Here is a 16,254-nt window from a genome sequence, read left to right on the forward strand (position 1 = left end):
TGAGATGTTCCGGTCCGCTGGCCGTGCCGTGGCGACGTGCCGGTCCCGGGTGGTGAGATATTCCGGTTCGCTGGCCGTGCCGTGGCGACGTGCCGGTCCCGGGTGGTGGTGAGATATTCCGGTCCGCTGGCCGTGCCGTGGCGACGTGCCGGTCCTGGGTGGTGAGATGTTCAGGGCCGCTGGCCTTGCCGTGGCGACGTGCCGGCCCCGGGTGGTGAGATGTTCCGGTCCGCTGGCCGTGCCGTGGCGACGTGCCGGTCCCCGGCGGTGAGATGTTCCGGGCCGCTGGCCGTGCCGAGGCGACGTGCCGGTTCCGGGCGGTGAGATGTTCCGGGCCGCTGGCCGTGCCGTGGCGACGTGCCGGTCCCGGGCAGTGAGATGTTCCGCTCCGCTGGCCGTGCTGTGGCGACGTGCCGGTCCCGGGTGGTGAGATGTTCCGGGCCGCTGGCCGTACCGTGGCGACTTGCCGGTCCCGGTTGGTGAGATGTTCCGGTCCGCTGGCCGTGCCGTGGCGACGTGCCGGCCCCGGTTGGTGAGATGTTCCGGTCCGCTGGCCGTGCCGTGGCGACGTGCCGGTCCTGGCTGGTGAGATGTTCCGGGCCGCTGGCGTTGCCATGGCGACGTGCCGGCCCCGGGTGGTGAGATGTTCCGGTCCGCTGGCCGTGCCGTGGCGACGTGCCGGCCCCGGGTGGTGAGATGTTCCGGGCCGCTGGCGTTGCCGTGGCGACGTGCCGGCCCCGGGTGCTGAGATGTTCCTGTCCGCTGGCCGTGCCGTGGCGACGTGCCGGTCCCGGGTGGTGAGATGTTCCGGGCCACTGGCGTTGCCGTGGCGACGTGCCGGCCCCGGGTGCTGAGATGTTCCGGTCCGCTGGCCGTGCCGTGGCGACGTGCCAGCCCCGGGTGGTGAGATGTTCTGGGCCGCTGGCCGTGCCGAGGCGACGTGCCGGTTCCGGGTAGTGAGATGTTCCGGGCCGCTGGCCGTGCCGTGGCGACGTGATGTGCCAGGGGGGTGAGATGTTCCGGGCCGCTGGCCGTGCCGTGGCGACGTGCCGGCCCCGTGTGCTGAGATGTTCCGGTCCGGTGGCCATGCCGTGGCGACGTGCCGGTCCCGGGTGGTGAGATGTTCCGGTCCGCTGGCCGTGCCGTGGCGACGTGCCGGCCCCGGGTGGTGAGATGTTCCGGGCCGCTGGCGTTGCCGTGGCGACGTGCCGGCCCCGGGTGCTGAGATGTTCCTGTCCGCTGGCCGTGCCGTGGCGACGTGCCGGTCCCGGGTGGTGAGATGTTCCGGGCCGCTGGCGTTGCTGTGGCGACGTGCCGGCCCCGGGTGCTGAGATGTTCCGGTCCGCTGGCCGTGCCGTGGCGACGTGCCGGCCCCGGGTGGTGAGATGTTCCGGGCCGCTGGCCGTGCCGAGGCGACGTGCTGGTTCCGGGTAGTGAGATGTTCCGGGCCGCTGGCCGTGCCGTGGCGACGTGATGTGCCAGGGGGGTGAGATGTTCCGGGCCGCTGGCCGTGACGTGCGACGTGCCGGCCCCGTGTGCTGAGATGTTCCGGTCCGGTGGCCATGCCGTGGCGACGTGCCGGTCCCGGGTGGTGAGATGTTCCGGGCCGATGGCGTTGCCGTGGCGACGTGCCGGCCCCGGGTGGTGAGATGTTCCGGTCCGCTGGCCGTGCCGAGGCGACGTGCCGGCCCCGGGTGGTGAGATATTCCGGTTCGCTGGCCGTGCCGTGGCGTCGTGCCTGTCCCGGGTGGTAAGATGTTCCGGGCCGCTGGCGTTGCCGTGGCGACGTGCCGGCCCCGGGTGGTGAGATGTTCCGGTTCGCTGGCCGTGCCGTGGCGACGTGCCTACCCCTGGTGGTGAGATATTCCGGTCCGCTGGCCGTGCCGTGGCGACGTGCCGTCCCTGGGTGTTGAGATGTTCCGGGCCGCTGGCCGTGCCGTGGCGACGTGCCGGCCCCCGGGGGTGAGATGTTCCGGGCCGCTGGCGTTGCCGTGGCGACGTGCCGGCCCCGGGTGCTGAGATGTTCCGGTCCGCTGGCCGTGCCGTGGCGACGTGATGGCCCAGGGTATGAGATGTTCCAGGCCGCTGGCCGTGCCGTGGCGACGTGCCGGTCCCGGGCGGTGAGATGTTCCGGGCCGCTGGCCGTGCCGTGGCGACGTGCCGGTCCCGGGCGGTGAGATGTTCCGGGCCGCTGGCCGTGCCGTGGCGACGTGCCGGTCCCGGGTGGTGAGATGTTCCGGGCCGCTGGCCGTGCCGTGGCGACGTGATGGCCCAGGGTATGAGATGTTCCGGGCCGCTGGCGTTGCCGTGGCGACGTGCCGGTCCCAGGTGGTGGTGAGATATTCCGGTCCGCTGGCCGTCCCGTGGCGACGTGCTGGCCCCGGGAGGTGGGATGTTCCGGTCCGCTGGCCGTGCTGTGGCGACGTGCCGGCCCAGGGTGTTGAGATGTTCTGGGCCACTGGCCGTGCCGTGGCGACGTGCCGGTCCCGGGTGGTGAGATGTTCCGGGCCGCTGTCCGTGCCGTGGCGATGTGCCGGCCCCGGGTGGTGAGATGTTCCGGTCCGCTGGCCGTGCCGTGGCGACGTGCCGGCCCCGGGTGGTGAGATGTTCCGGGCCGCTGGCCATGCCGAGGCGACGTGCCGGTTCCGGGTGGTGAGATGTTCCGGGCCGCTGGCCGTGCCGTGGCGACGTGCCGGTCCCGGGCGGTGAAATGTTCCGCTCCGCTGACCGTGCTGTGGCGACGTGCCGGCCCCGGTTGGTGAGATGTTCCGGTCCGCTGGCCGTGCCGTGGCGACGTGCCGGTCCCGGGTGGTGGTGAGATATTCCGGTCCGCTGGCCGTGCCGTGGCTACGTGTCGGTCCTGGGTGGTGAGATGTTCAGGGCCGCTGGCCTTGCCGTGGCGACGTGCCGGCCCCCGGTGGTGAGTTGTTCCGGTTCGCCGGCCGTGCCGTGGCGACGTGCCGGCCCCGGTTGGTGTGATGTTCCGGTCCGCTGGCCGTGCCGTGGCGACGTGCCGGCCCCGGGTGGTGAGATATTCCGGTTCGCTGGCCGTGCCGTGGCGTCGTGCCGGTCCCGGGTGGTGAGATGTTCCGGGCCGCTGGCCGTGCTGTGGCGACGTGACGGGCCAGGGGGGTGAGATGTTCCGGGCCGCTGGCCGTGCCGTGGCGACGTGCCGGCCCCGGGTGCTGAGATGTTCCGGTCTGGTGGCCATGCCGTGGCGACGTGCCAGTCCCGGTTGGTGAGATGTTCCGGGCTGCTGGCGTTGCCGTGGCGACGTGCCGGCCTCGGGTGGTGAGATGTTCCGGTCCGCTGGCCGTGCCGTGGCGACGTGCCGGTCCCGGGTGGTAAGATATTCCGGTTCGCTGGCCGTGCCGTGGCGACGTGCCGGTCCTGGGTGGTGGTGAGATATTCCGGTGCGCTGGCTGTGCCGTTGCGACGTGCCGGTCCAAGGTGGTGAGATGTTCAGGGCCGCTGGCCTTGCCGTGACGACGTGCCGGCCCCGGGTGGTGAGATGTTCCGGACCGCTGGCCGTGCCGAAGCGACGTGCCGGTCCCGGGCGGTGAGATGTTCCGGGCCGCTGGCCGTGCCGTGGCGACGTGCCGGTCCCGGGCGGTGAGATGTTCCGGGCCGCTGGCCGTGCCGTGGCGACGTGCCGGCCCCGGGTGCTGAGATGTTCCGGGCCGCTGGCCGTGCCGTGGCGACGTGATGGCCCTGGGTATGAGATGTTCCGGGCCGCTGGCGTTGCCGTGGCGACGTGCCGGTACCGGGTGGTGAGATGTTCCGGTCCGCTGGCCGTGCCGTGGCGACGTGCCGGTCACGGGTATTGAGATGTTCCGGTCCGCTGGCCGTGCCGTGGCGACGTGCCGGTCCCGGATAGTGAGATGTTCTGGGCCGCTGGCCGTGCCGAGGCGACGTGCTGGTCCCGGGTGGTGAGATGTTCCAGGCCGCTGGCCGTGCCGTGGCGACGTGTCGCCCCAGGGGACTGAGATATTCCGGGCCGCTGGCCGTGCCATGGCGACGTGCCGGCCCAGGGTGGTGAGATGTTCGGGGCCGCTGGCCGTGCTGTGGCGACGTGACAGGCCAGGGGGGTGATATGTTCCGGGCCGCTGGCCGTGCCATGGCGACGTGCCGGCCCCGGGTGCTGAGATGTTCCGGTCCGGTGGCCATGACGTGGCGACGTGCCGGTCCCGGGTGGTGAGATGTTCCGGGCCGCTGGCATTGCCGTGGCGACGTGCCGGCCCCGGGTATTGAGATGTTCCGGTCCGCTGGCCGTGCCGTGGCGACGTGCCGGTCCCGGGTTGTGAGATATTCCGGTTCGCTGGCCGTGCCGTGGCGACGTGCCGGTCCGGGGTGGTGGTGAGATATTCCGGTCCGCTGGCCGTGCCGTGGCGACGTGCCGGTCCTGGGTGGTGAGATGTTCCGGGCCGCTGGCCTTGCCGTGGCGACGTGCCGGCCCCGGGTGGTGAGATGTTCCGGGCCGCTGGCCGTGCCGAGGCGACGTGCCGGTCCCGGGCGGTGAGATGTTCCGGGCCGCAGGCCGTGCCGTGGCGACGTGCCGGTCCCGGGTGGGGAGATGTTCCGGGCCGCTGGCCGTGCCGTGGCGAGGTGATGGCCCAGGGTATGAGATGTTCCGGTCCGCTGGCGTTGCCGTGGCGACGTGCCGGACCCAGGTGGTGAGATGTTCCGGTCCGCTGGCCGTGCCGTGGCGATGTACCGGCCCCGGTGGTGAGATGTTCCGGGCCGCTGGCCGTGCCGTGGCGACGTGCTGGCCCCGGGAGGTGGGATGTTCCGGTTCGCTGGCCGTGCCGTGGCGACGTGCTGGCCCATGGTGTTGAGATGTTCTGGGCCACTGGCCGTGCCGTGGCGACGTGCACGCCTCGGGTGGCGAGATGTTCCGGGCCGCTGGCCGTGCCGTGGCGACGTGCCGGCCCCGGGTGGTGGATGTTCCGGTCCGCTGGCCGTGCCGTGGCGACGTGCCGGCCCCGGGTGGTGAGATGTTCCGGGCCGCTGGCCGTGCCGTGGCGATGTGCCGGCCCCGGGTGGTGAGATGTTCCGGTCCGCTGGCCGTGCCGTGGCGACGTGCCGGCCCCGAGTGGTGAGATATTCCGGGCCGCTGGCCGTGCCTAGGCGACGTGCCGGTTCCGGGTAGTGAGATGTTCCGGTCCGCTGGCCGTGCCGTGGCGACGTGCCGGTCCCGGGCGGTGAGATGTTCCGGGCCGCTGGCCGTGCCGTGGCGACGTGCCGGTCCCGGGCGGTGAGATGTTCCGCTCCGATGGCCGTGCCGTGGCGACGTGCCGGTCCCGGGTGGTGAGATGTTCCAGGCCGCTGGCCGTGCCGTGGCGACTTGCCGGTCCCGGGTGGTGAGATATTCCAGTTCGCTGGCCGTGCCGTGGCGACGTGCCGGCCCCGGTTGGTGAGATGTTCCGGTCCGCTGGCCGTGCCGTTGCGACGTGCCGGTCCTGGCTGGTGAGATGTTCCGGGCCGCTGGCGTTGCCACGGCGACGTGCCGGCCCCGGGTGGTGAGATGTTCCAGTCCGGTGGCCATGCCGTGGCGACGTGCCGGTCCCGGGTGGTGAGATGTTCCGGTCCGCTAGGCGTGCCGTGGCGACGTACCGGCCCCGGGTGGTGAGATGTTCCGGTCCGCTGTCCGTGCCGTGGCGACGTGCCGGTCCCGGGTGGTGAGATGTTCCGGGCCGATGGCGTTGCCGTGGCGACGTGCCGGCCCCGGGTGGTGAGATGTTCCGGTCCGCTGGCCGTGCCGTGGCGACGTGCCGGCCCCGGGTGGTGAGATGTTCCGGTCCGCTGGCCGTGCCGTGGCGACGTGCCGGTCCCGGGTGGTGAGATGTTCCGGGCCGCTGGCGTTGCCGTGGCGACGTGCCGGCCCCAGGTGCTGAGATGTTCCGGTCCGCTGGCCGTGCCGTGGCGACGTACCGGTCCCAAGTGCTGAGATGTTCCGGTCCGCTGGCCGTGCCGTGGCGACGTGCCGGTCCCGGGTGGTGGTGATATGTTCCGGTCCGCTGGCCGTGCCGTGGCGACATGCCGGTCCCGGGCGGTGAGATGTTCCGGGACGCTGGCCGTGCCGTGGCGACGTGCCGGCCCCGGGCGTTGAGATGTTCCGGGCCGCTGGCCATGCCATGGCGACGTGCCGGCCCCGGGTGGCGAGATGTTGCGGGCCGCTGGCCGTGCCTTGGCGACGTGCCAGCCCCGGGTGGTGAGAAGTTCCGGGCCGCTGGCCGTGCCGTGGCGACGTGACGGGCCAGGGGGGTGAGATGTTCCGGGCCGCTGGCCGTGCCGTGTCGACGTGCCGGCCCCGGGTGGTGAGATGTTCCGGTCCGCTGGCCTTGCCTTGTCGACGTGCTTGCCCATGGTGGTGAGATGTTCCGGGCCGCTGGCCGTGCCGTGGCAACGTGCCGGTCCAGGGTGGTGAGATGTTACGGTCCGCTGCCCGTGCCGTGGCGACGTGGTGGCCCCGGGGGTTGAGATATTCCGGGCTGCTGGCCGTGCCGTGGCGACGTGCCTGCCCTGGGTGGTGAGATGTTCCGATCCGCTGGCCGTACCGTGGGGACACAATGACCTGTGGCAATGGGGTCGCCTGGGGCTGTGGTCCCATCACTTGAGGACACTGTGACCAGCGCCGAGGATGTCCCCTCACCCTCCCTGTGACACGAGTGCCCTGATGCAACCGGGGCGTGTCTGTGTCCCCCCTGTGTCCTGCCACAGCCACCCCGTCCCCACGCAGAGCCCCTTGCCCACCCCGGGCACCGCAGCGCAGCGCTGGCGGGTGACTCACGCAGCCCGTGACCTCGGCGTGGCGTATTTTTAGGCTCTCGTTAAAAAAGAAAGATAATGAGGAGTCGGGGGGGGACACGCACACGATGGAGAGAAGAACCAGGAAGGAGCCAATGACATGACAGGACAGCTTGGGGGGGGTCACGGGGCTGACAGCACTCCCACCCCAAAATACTCTCCCCCCCCCCAAGCCTCGTTAAGGCCCGGGAATAATTGCCTCCTTAAAGCTGGCTAATTGATTTTTGCACACTGATTAAATTAAAGGCTCTGCGGGAGCTGGGGTGGGATGCAGGGGTGATCGATGGGCTGCCAAGTGTCCCCTTGGTCCCCCCCCTTTTGGGTTGGCGGGCTGGGGTCTGTCCCCCGCTTGTCCCCTGGAGTCTGGAGACACCGCGCGGGTGTGACACAGGAAGGGGACATGCCCCCAGGGTGGGATTGGGGGGTTGGGCGATGACCTCATGGACCCCATAAGTGCCACCAGGGTTGACACCACCTTGGTGTTGTCACCTGGGGCCACCAAAGCCCCGGCTGCGTGTGTGTGTGTGTGTGTGTGTGTGTGTGTCCCACCCTGTCCCCCCACGTGTCCCCCTCCCGTCCCTGTGTCCTTCGCTCACCCCCGGCGCTGGCGGCGGCTGTCACTTGCCATCGCGTCCTGCTGTCCCCGCCGAGGCTGATGGAGATGGCAGGCGGCGGAGCGGGCGCAGCCGTGTGTCCCCGTGTCACGAGCCCGCCGGTGCTCAGCCCCCCGGGGACGGCTCTTTTGTGTGGCTGTCACCCCTTAGCGTGGCCCGGCCGTCCCCGCGGTGGCACCCGTGGGTGCCCCATTGTCACCATGGCCTTTGCCACCGGCGGTGACATCCTGTCCTGCAACCCCGCGGTTGACCCCGATGGGTGCTCCTGGGGGGTGGGTGCTTGGCCACGCGAGTGTCACCCGGGCTGTCCCGAGGCGTGGGCGCCCGCAGAGCCCGACCCTCCGGGCGGGGAAACTGAGGCGGGTGGGAGGGAAGGGCCCTGGGTGTGCTCTGGGGACTGTCCCCCGTGGGGACACAGGTGACGGGTCCCAAGGGTGTCCCCAGCCGCCGGCTGCCAGGCTCGGAGGTGACGGAGCTCCGGCCCCCGTGGGTGCGGGGCCGGCGGCTGCTCGGGGCCGGGGGTGGCACCGCTTGGGCCCGTGGGGACAGGGCGTGGCTCGGGGTGACCGCGCGGGGACGGCCCACGCGGGTCGGGGGGGGGGACGGGACGGGGCCACGGAGGGGTCCCCAGCGGTGGGGGGGTTCAGGGGGGCAGCCGGGGGCGGGGGGACCGGGGCCCCACGGAGACCCCGGGTCATGGGCGGGTGCGGGCGCGAGTGGCTGCGGGGGGGCGGGGGGCGCGGCAGAGGGGGCGTGTCCCCGCGCGGGGCGTGGGCGTGTCCGGGGCGGGACGGGGCGTGTCGGAGGGCGCGGTCGGGGCGGGAGGGGGCGTGGCCCGGTGACAGTGGGCGTGGCCTGGGCGGGCGCGGGGCGCACCGGAGCCAGCGGAGCGCAGCGGAGCGGCCACCGCCGCCGCCACCCCCGAGCCCCCCCGCGCCGCCGCCGCCCTGCTCCCCCCCACCGCCACCATTCCCGCCCCCGGCCGACAACGCGCCCCGGCCGGGCGGCGGCTCAGCCTGGGCCGCAAAACTTTACTGGCGGCCGCGGCGGGGGTGGTGATGGTGCTGGTGCTGGTGGTGCTCATCCCGGTGCTGGTGAGCTCCGCCGGTACCGACGGACGCTACGAGATGCTGGGGACATGCCGGATGGTCTGCGAGCCCTACGGCCCCGCCGCCGCACCCGCTCCGCAACCGGCCGAACGCGGACCCCTCCCGCCGCCTTCCACCCTGGTGCAGGGTCCCCAGGGCAAGCCGGGGCGACCGGGAAAACCGGGGCCGCCGGGACCACCGGGAGAACCGGGACCACCGGGACCGGTGGGGGCACGGGGTGAAGTGGGACGACCAGGACCACCGGGATTACCGGGACCAGGGGCTACGGGTGCCGTGAGTGCGGCAACCTACAGCACGGTGCCGCGCGTCGCATTCTACGCCGGCCTCAAGAACCCCCACGAGGGCTACGAGGTCCTCAAGTTCGACGACGTGGTCACCAACCTGGGCAACAGCTACGACGCTGCCTCCGGCAAGTTCACCTGCGCCATCCCCGGCACCTGCTTCTTCACCTAGCACGTCCTCATGCGCGGTGGCGACGGCACCAGCATGTGGGCCGACCTCTGCAAGAACGGCCAGGTAAGGGCTGGCCATCCCAGCTACCAGCCCCCCCGCGGGGACGGGAGATGTCACTGCCCCCCCAGCACCGGAGAAGGGCGCTGGGTGCTTCCTCAGGGTGCCCCGTCCTTTTCCCAGCCCCAGGGATGCACCCCCTGGGTGCTCCATCCTTCTCCTGGCCCCAGAGGTGAACCCTCAGTATGCCACATCCTTCTCCCAGTGCTGATGATGAGCTCTGGGTGCTTCCCCCGGGGAGCCCCGTCCTTTTCCCAGCCCCAGGGATGCACCCCAGGATGCCACATCCTTCTCCAGTGGCAGTGATGGGCTCCGGGTGCATCTCTGGGGTGCCACGTCCTTCTCCCAGCTGCAGAGATGCACCTGCGGCGTGCCCTGTCCTTCTCCTGGCCCCATAGATACATCCCTGGGGTGCTCCATCCTTCTCTCAGTGACAAGGATGGGCTCTGGGAGCTTCCACTGGTGTGCCCCATCCTTTTCCCGGCCCCAGAGATGTACCCCAGGATGCTCTGTCCCTCTCCCAGTGCCAATGATGAGCTCTGGGTGCATCCCCAGGGCGCCATATCCTTCTCCTGGCCATGGAGATGCACCCCAGGGTGCCACATCCTTCTCCAGTGGCAGTGATGGGCGCTGGGTGCATCCCCAGGGTGCCCTGTCCTGCTCCCAGCTCCAGAGATGCATCCACGGCATGGCCCATCCTTCTGCCAGCCCTGGAGATTTGCCCCCAAGAGGCTCTGTGTTTTTCCCAGTAGCGATGATGGGCCCTGAGTGTGTTCCTGGGGTGCCCCATCCAACTCCCAGCCCCAAAGATGCACCCCAGGGGTGCCCCATCCTTCCTCCAGTAGCAGTTTTGGGCTCCGGGTGCACCCCCGGGGTGCCCCATCCTGCTCCCATGCCCAGAGATGCTCCCCCGGGTACCCCGTCCCTCTCCCAGCACTGGGGGCACACGCTGCCACCACAGCCAGGCTGCCCTGCCATGTCCCCAAGGGTCCCCTTGGTCCTTTCCTTGGCCCCACAGACGTGCCCTGTCATGCCTCTGGGGTGCCTTGGGGTGTCCCCACAGTGTCCCCAGGGTGTCCTGCCCTCCCCGGCGGGGACAAGGCTCCTCCACGGGGGACAGTCCCTGGAGGGGGCAGCTTCTGCCCCAATTGTGGGGTGCAGCCCCCCCGGCCCAGAGCCAGTCCTGCTGCCGCTGGGTGAGGAGACATGTCCTCATCCCGTCCGGGCTGCGAGGGGACACCATGGGGGGACACCCCGAGGCTGGCTCCGTCCCTGTCCCCCGCCCCACTCCGGCATCCCCCCCAGACCCCGTCCATCTGAAAATCCTCCCAATCCCGAGACCCTCCATCCCCGCTGTTTTTGGGTGATGTCCATAGCGCTGCCCCTTTCTCACACTGTGTCCCCCCCAGCCATGACCTGAGGCCCAAGACGTGGTCGTGACCCCCAAAACGTCACCTGAGCTCAGTTCCCTTGGGTGTCACCACAACCGGCATCCTCACCGGGATTCATCCCACCCCGCTCCCACTTCCCGTCTTCTCCCGGCATCCAGCCCTGTGGTGCATCCTTATCCTGAGGATGTACGACACCAAATGAACCCAAACTTGCGTTATCAACCCCCAAAAACAGCTGGGGGGGGCGGGAATTGGGAGTCCTGTCACGGCCACAGCACTTCACCCCTCGGCTCTTAAAACCCCTGAGCCGGGAGGGCAGCAGAGGCAGAAGCCGCTCAGCTTTTTTTCTCCATCCAAACAGTTTAATTTTTTTTTTTTTTTTTGTGTCCCCCCCACTCCAGTCCCAAATTTTGGAGGGTCCTGGCGACGCTTGGCACCCCTGGCTCTTTCTCCCAAGCAGCATCTGTGTAACTCCGGACTGAGCATCCCCAAAAAAACACCTCAACCCCTTATTCCTCCACAAAAGTATTTTTGGGGACCCCCCCCAAACCTTCCTGCCTTCTCCTGCCCTCCACTGAGCTCTGACCCCCCCAGCCTGGTGGGGGATTGATGCACCCGGACGCTCCTGGATGAATTTCCAGAAGCTACGGAGCCCCTCGACAAGAGGAACTGCACTTGGTCGGGCACGCGATGCAGCTTAATTAACTGGTTGTTAATTACTAACGAGGTATCGCCGCTCCAATATTTATAAAGAAGCGGCTCGGGAGGCAGGGGAGCGTTTCAGCGGGCTGGCTCCAGCGGGAGAGTTTCAAAAAGGTACCCCAAAAATACCCCCAAAAATGAGAAAATTGGGTTAATTAGGGATTTGTTACCAAAAATGCTCCATCCCTGGCAAAGCTGGGGGGTCGGGGGTTGCCGGGGTGTTTCCTGGTAGACAGGGGTCGATGCCAGCCTCCTCCTAGGGAATTATAACTCGGGGGTGTCCGTCTGACCCCCCCACTTTCCTCTGGGCGCTGCTGGTTCTGGGCACAGCCCCTCACCCTGCATCGGGGCTGGAGTTAATGAGAGCCAGGGGAGCCCCGGCGCTGGGAGGGAGCTGCTCCTGGTGGTTAATTAGCATTAATTATTCTTATTTGTATTAGCCCATAGACAGGCGAGTGGGGCAGCGGGGTGGGGGCGGGTGCTGGACGGTTGGACGGACGGACGGACGGGGTCGGAACGGGGCAGTTCTGGGGTCCCCGTGGTGGGGGTGACTGTGGCCCCGGCTGCCTCGTGTAGCCAAAGGCCTGGGGAGGGGCACAGCCCCGGGGGGGTCCCTGTGGTTGGGGGCCTGGGGACAGTCCCCAGGGGGGACCCACTTGCTTTGGGGGGATTCTGGGGGCACCCAGTGTTGTGCCTGGGGGCCCAGGGGGCCACCTGCTACTGCCCCCAAGGGTGCTGGGGGGCACCCACCGCCATGCCCAGAGGGGTCCGAAGGGGGGCACCCACTGCTGCGCCTGGGGGTGCTGGGAGGGCACCCGGCATATGTCTGGGGGTGCTGGGGGGCGCCCGCCACTACACTTGGGGGTGCTGGGGAGCGCCCACAGCCACACATTGGGGTCCTGGGCCACGGTGGCCGTGGCACGTGGGGCACATGGTGTCCCCGAGGCACCGAGCGTCACCGCGAGCAGCTCAGCCCCGCTGCCCCCCGTCCCCCTGCCAGCCCAGGGCCCTGGGGCGCAGCCGGCCACGTCGGGGACCATCCCAGTGACCCCAGGGCTGGTGACACCCCCCAGCAGTGTCACCGGGGTCAGTGACAGCGGCTGCAGCAGAGCCAGCTGCGGGGGCTGGGGGCCATGTCCCCCCCATGGTTCCCACCCCCCGGGGCTGCGCCGGGCTGTGGCACAGAGAAACTGAGGCACAGAGCAGCACGAGGGGGATGAGACCATCCGAGGGGGGGACTTGGTGGCAGCCCCCACTTCCTCTGCCACCGTGGTGCCGGGAGCGGCTCAGGCCAGCCTGGCGCTGCCATTTGTCTTCCCTGGTTAGCGCGAAGGGCTGGCGGGCACGTGGTGACGAGGCAGCTCCTTAACGAGGGAAGATGGATGGCACTGGGCGGCTCTGGCTGCAGGGGGAGGGACACGATGGCAGCAGAGCCCGGCACCAAAAAGCTTCCCCTCGTTCTCCCTCCCCCCTGCTTCTTCCTCCCTCCTCTTCCTCAGCATGACCCTCTGTGAGGCAACACCCCCTGGAGATTGGGACACTGTGACCCCCTGAGATTCACCGGGTGTCCTCCCCCAGGGATGGGGACCCTCGTGGTGGCGGGTTATACACAGGGTGAATATTAACAGGGTGATAGTGTTGGTGATGGCACGAGGGATACGGCTGCGTGGGTGAGAGCATGGGACCACCTGCTGGGACATCGGTAGGTTCCAGAGTTAACAGTGTCTGAGCACGCCATCGCAGGCTGCCTGTCGGCTCGGGGAGATGAGGAGAGGACCCTCCCCACCCAGCGTGAGCCAATTAAGAGCCCATTGTTGTCGGTTGTAATTAGGAGCATCTTCTCCCCAGCGAGTCGCTTTTGCATTTATTTCATTTGGGATTTTACCTGCCGGCTTGTCGCTGTCACCCAGCGCTGCGCGATCTCCCGGCAAGGCGCCGGCCGAGATTTGATTACCCAAATAATTCTGCAGTGGCAGCAGGCTCCAGCCACGGAACTTCTTTGCCAGGCAGTTACGGCACCTCCGGCTCTGCCGGCACCTCCCGGCCTTGTCCTCTGGCACGGAGGAAATATTTCTCGGGGGGAGCATCCCGCCCCCCAGCAGGCTGCGATCAGGGTGAAGAGCGAGGCTTGTTTTGGGGGGATTTGAGCTCAGCCTCGCTACACGCTCATGGCCCACAGGGAGCTCATGGGAAGATGTGCAGGAGAATCAGGTTGGTTGGGGCCGGGCTGGGCTTGGAGACGCAGTCCTGTGTCCGAGCCGGGGTCCCACATCTGAGCCACGGTCCTGTGTCCGAGTCCAGAGTCGGGGTCCCAGCTCTGAGCCATGGTCCCGCAGCTGCACTAGGTCAGGGTCCCGTGTCCGAGCCGGGGTCCCACATCCAAACCCGGAGATGGGGTCCCGTGTCTCAGCCGTGGTGCTGCATCCGAACCCAGGGTCGGGGTCCCGTGTCAGAGCTGTGGACTCACATCCAAACCCGAGACGGGGTCCCGTGTCTGAGCTGTGGGCCCGTGGCTGAATCTGAAACCGCGGCTCCATGTCTGAGCTGGGTCCCACATCCCCATCGGGAGACGGGATCCCGTGCCTGAGCTGTGGTGCTGCACCCCAGTCCGGAGCCGTGGTTCCGTGTCCGTGCCGGGGTCCCCCCCGTGCAGACCCAGGGCTGGGGCCCCGCCTCCGAGTCCTGGTGCTACACCCGAGCCTGGGCCTGTGGCCCCAAACCCAGCGCCAGGGCCCCAGCTCGGAGCCTGCCCGGTCAGGGAGAGGCTCCGGGCGGTGCTGGGGGCAGCCCCCTCCATCCGGGGTGCGTCACCCGTGGGGGGGGTCAGGGCACCCCACGCTGCCCCGGAGCTGGCGGGCGCTCTCCCTGGCTGCGGCTGAGCCGGGACCCCGGGTGTCCCGTGGGACCCGGGGCAGAGCCGTGCCCTGAGCCGGGTAACGCGGGTGTCCCCTGCGCAGGTGCGGGCCAGCGCCATCGCGCAGGACGCCGACCAGAACTACGACTACGCCAGCAACAGCGTCATCCTGCACCTGGACGCGGGGGACGAGGTCTTCATCAAGCTGGACGGGGGCAAAGCCCACGGCGGCAACAACAACAAGTACAGCACCTTCTCCGGCTTCATCATCTACTCGGACTGAACCCGCACCCACAGCGTCGCCCCACGGCCCCCCGGCCCCACGGCATCGCCCCATAGACCTCCAGCCCCACGGTATCCCCCAAAGACCGCCCAGCCCCACAGCGTCCCCCCACTGCCGCCCAGCCCTAGAGCCTCCCCTTTGCTACTGTCCAGCCCCACGGCATCCCCCCACAGCGATCCAGGCCATGTGCGGTGCCCCAAACCCCCCCTTTCCCATTAGCTCACCCCACAGCTGCTAATTCAAGGCTGGGGGCCCGCAGGGGGCTGGGGACCAGCAAGAGGCTGGGGGACCCCCCTGCACTGCCCCACTGTGCCCCCATCCCCTGGCTGTGCTCCCCGCTTGGCCCCGTGGTGCCCCACTCCTCGCTGCCCCCCCACGCTCGGGGCAGTGCCGGGGCCGGGGGTCCCTGCTGGCGTGTATATATGTACAGGACGCGCAGATGTCCATACGGGTGCCCCCCTGTCCAGCCCCGTGCTGGGGGGCTGCGCTGGGGCAGGGGGGAGATGCCTTGCTGCCTGACCCCAGGGCTACCCCATGGTAAAGCAGAGCTGTGACCTCTCCCCGTCTGCTGTCTGTGTCCCCGCGTGGGGCAGAGCCAACATCCCCCAGCCCAGGGACAGGGTCCACCTGCCACCCCCCCAGTCGACCCCGCTTGGCTTCCTGAACTGGCCCGGCCGGGGGTGCCGGGAGAGGCTCCCCTGTCCCCAAGCGCTGGCGTCTTCTCTGCCACCTCCAGTGCAGACAGTGGGGGTGCCACCGCCACCATGTCCCTGACCCAGAGCCCAGGTGGCCCCATGAGGGGTGTCCCCTCAGGTACATGCGTCCTCACTGCAGGGGGGAGGACGTGGTCCAGCCCTGCAGAGCCATGAGGACCCTCTGACACGGTCACCTGTCACCGCTGCTTCGGTGCAGGCAGCGATTCATAGAAACAGACTCTACAACTGGAGTAGAGTTACACAGCAGGTATGTTTGTATGTTTACTCCGGCCGGGGTGCAAGGGGATTTCTCTGCAAAGCTTGCACCCCAACAGCACATTTTACCAAAAACTTACCAAGTGTGGATATCCATATTCATTGGATTACACAATACAAATATCCATGTGCATGAGTGAGGCTGGGTTGGCTCTAGATGCTGGTGTCAGCAGTTGATGTTCTCTGCCCATTGCCTCCTGGTGGGTGTCTCTGGGGTCTGTTGGAGGAAGGCTCACAGTCCTCCTCACCTTGTACTTTTCCTTGGAGCATATGCAGATTCTCTCAGACAATATCTTGAACAACAAGAGTGGTTTTCAGCTGGTTTACCAACTCTATCTTACCTAAAAGCACCAGTAGATCAGTTTCTACTGCCGATACGTGGCTGTCTACCCACTACAAAGACTCAACTTGTCAGAACCCATCTGCTTTCCAAGGACATGGCTCCTATTTTTGCCAAACATAGTAGTTCTTGGTAAGTTTCCACAGAAAATGCTTTGTTTAGATGCACACAGTAGCCCCTGGTAAGCTTCAACAGAACAGTCAGGGCAAGCAGGATTCTTAAGCAATATTCAGAAATTATTTTAAGTTGCTCTAAGCTGTTATAAGTAAATCAGTTTCAAAGCACGGGATCATTTCCTTGTATCAGCAGGACGCCGCCCAATTCGATGAGCCCCTGCGGTGGGATCAGAGGACAGGAGCCGCTGGGGCCCCCTGGGTGGCCCTGGGGACAGGGTGCACGGGTGGGTGGGTGTCCCCCGGCGGTACCGGGGCTCGTTTCTCAGCACCAATTCCCCGGGAGCAGCAGCGGCCGGGCAGCGGGAGCTGCTCAGGGCCGGGGCTGTCAGCTCGGAGCTGGGAGGAGAAGGCTGCCGCTGCGGCTCGCTGTGGCAGGCAGCAGGCGGCGACCCCGCGCCCCTCAGCCCTGCCGGGCCCTTGGCTGGGCTCTCTCCGCTGGACAGCGCTCGGGCCGCCGGTTCTCCCGGCCGCAGGGGGCCGCCACGGCCGGGACGGCG

The 16,254-nt window shown here is 68.3% G+C and overlaps 1 pseudogene; it reads left to right on the forward strand.

Annotated features, from left to right (window-relative positions):
* The first annotated feature begins 8,265 nt into the window (after positions 1-8,265).
* Positions 8,266-15,520, forward strand: LOC141955058 (C1q-related factor-like; annotated as a pseudogene).
* Positions 15,521-16,254: the final 734 nt, after the last annotated feature.

This window comes from Athene noctua, unplaced genomic scaffold (assembly GCF_965140245.1).
Source record: "Athene noctua unplaced genomic scaffold, bAthNoc1.hap1.1 HAP1_HAP1_scaffold_121, whole genome shotgun sequence".
Taxonomy (NCBI): Eukaryota; Metazoa; Chordata; class Aves; order Strigiformes; family Strigidae; genus Athene; species Athene noctua.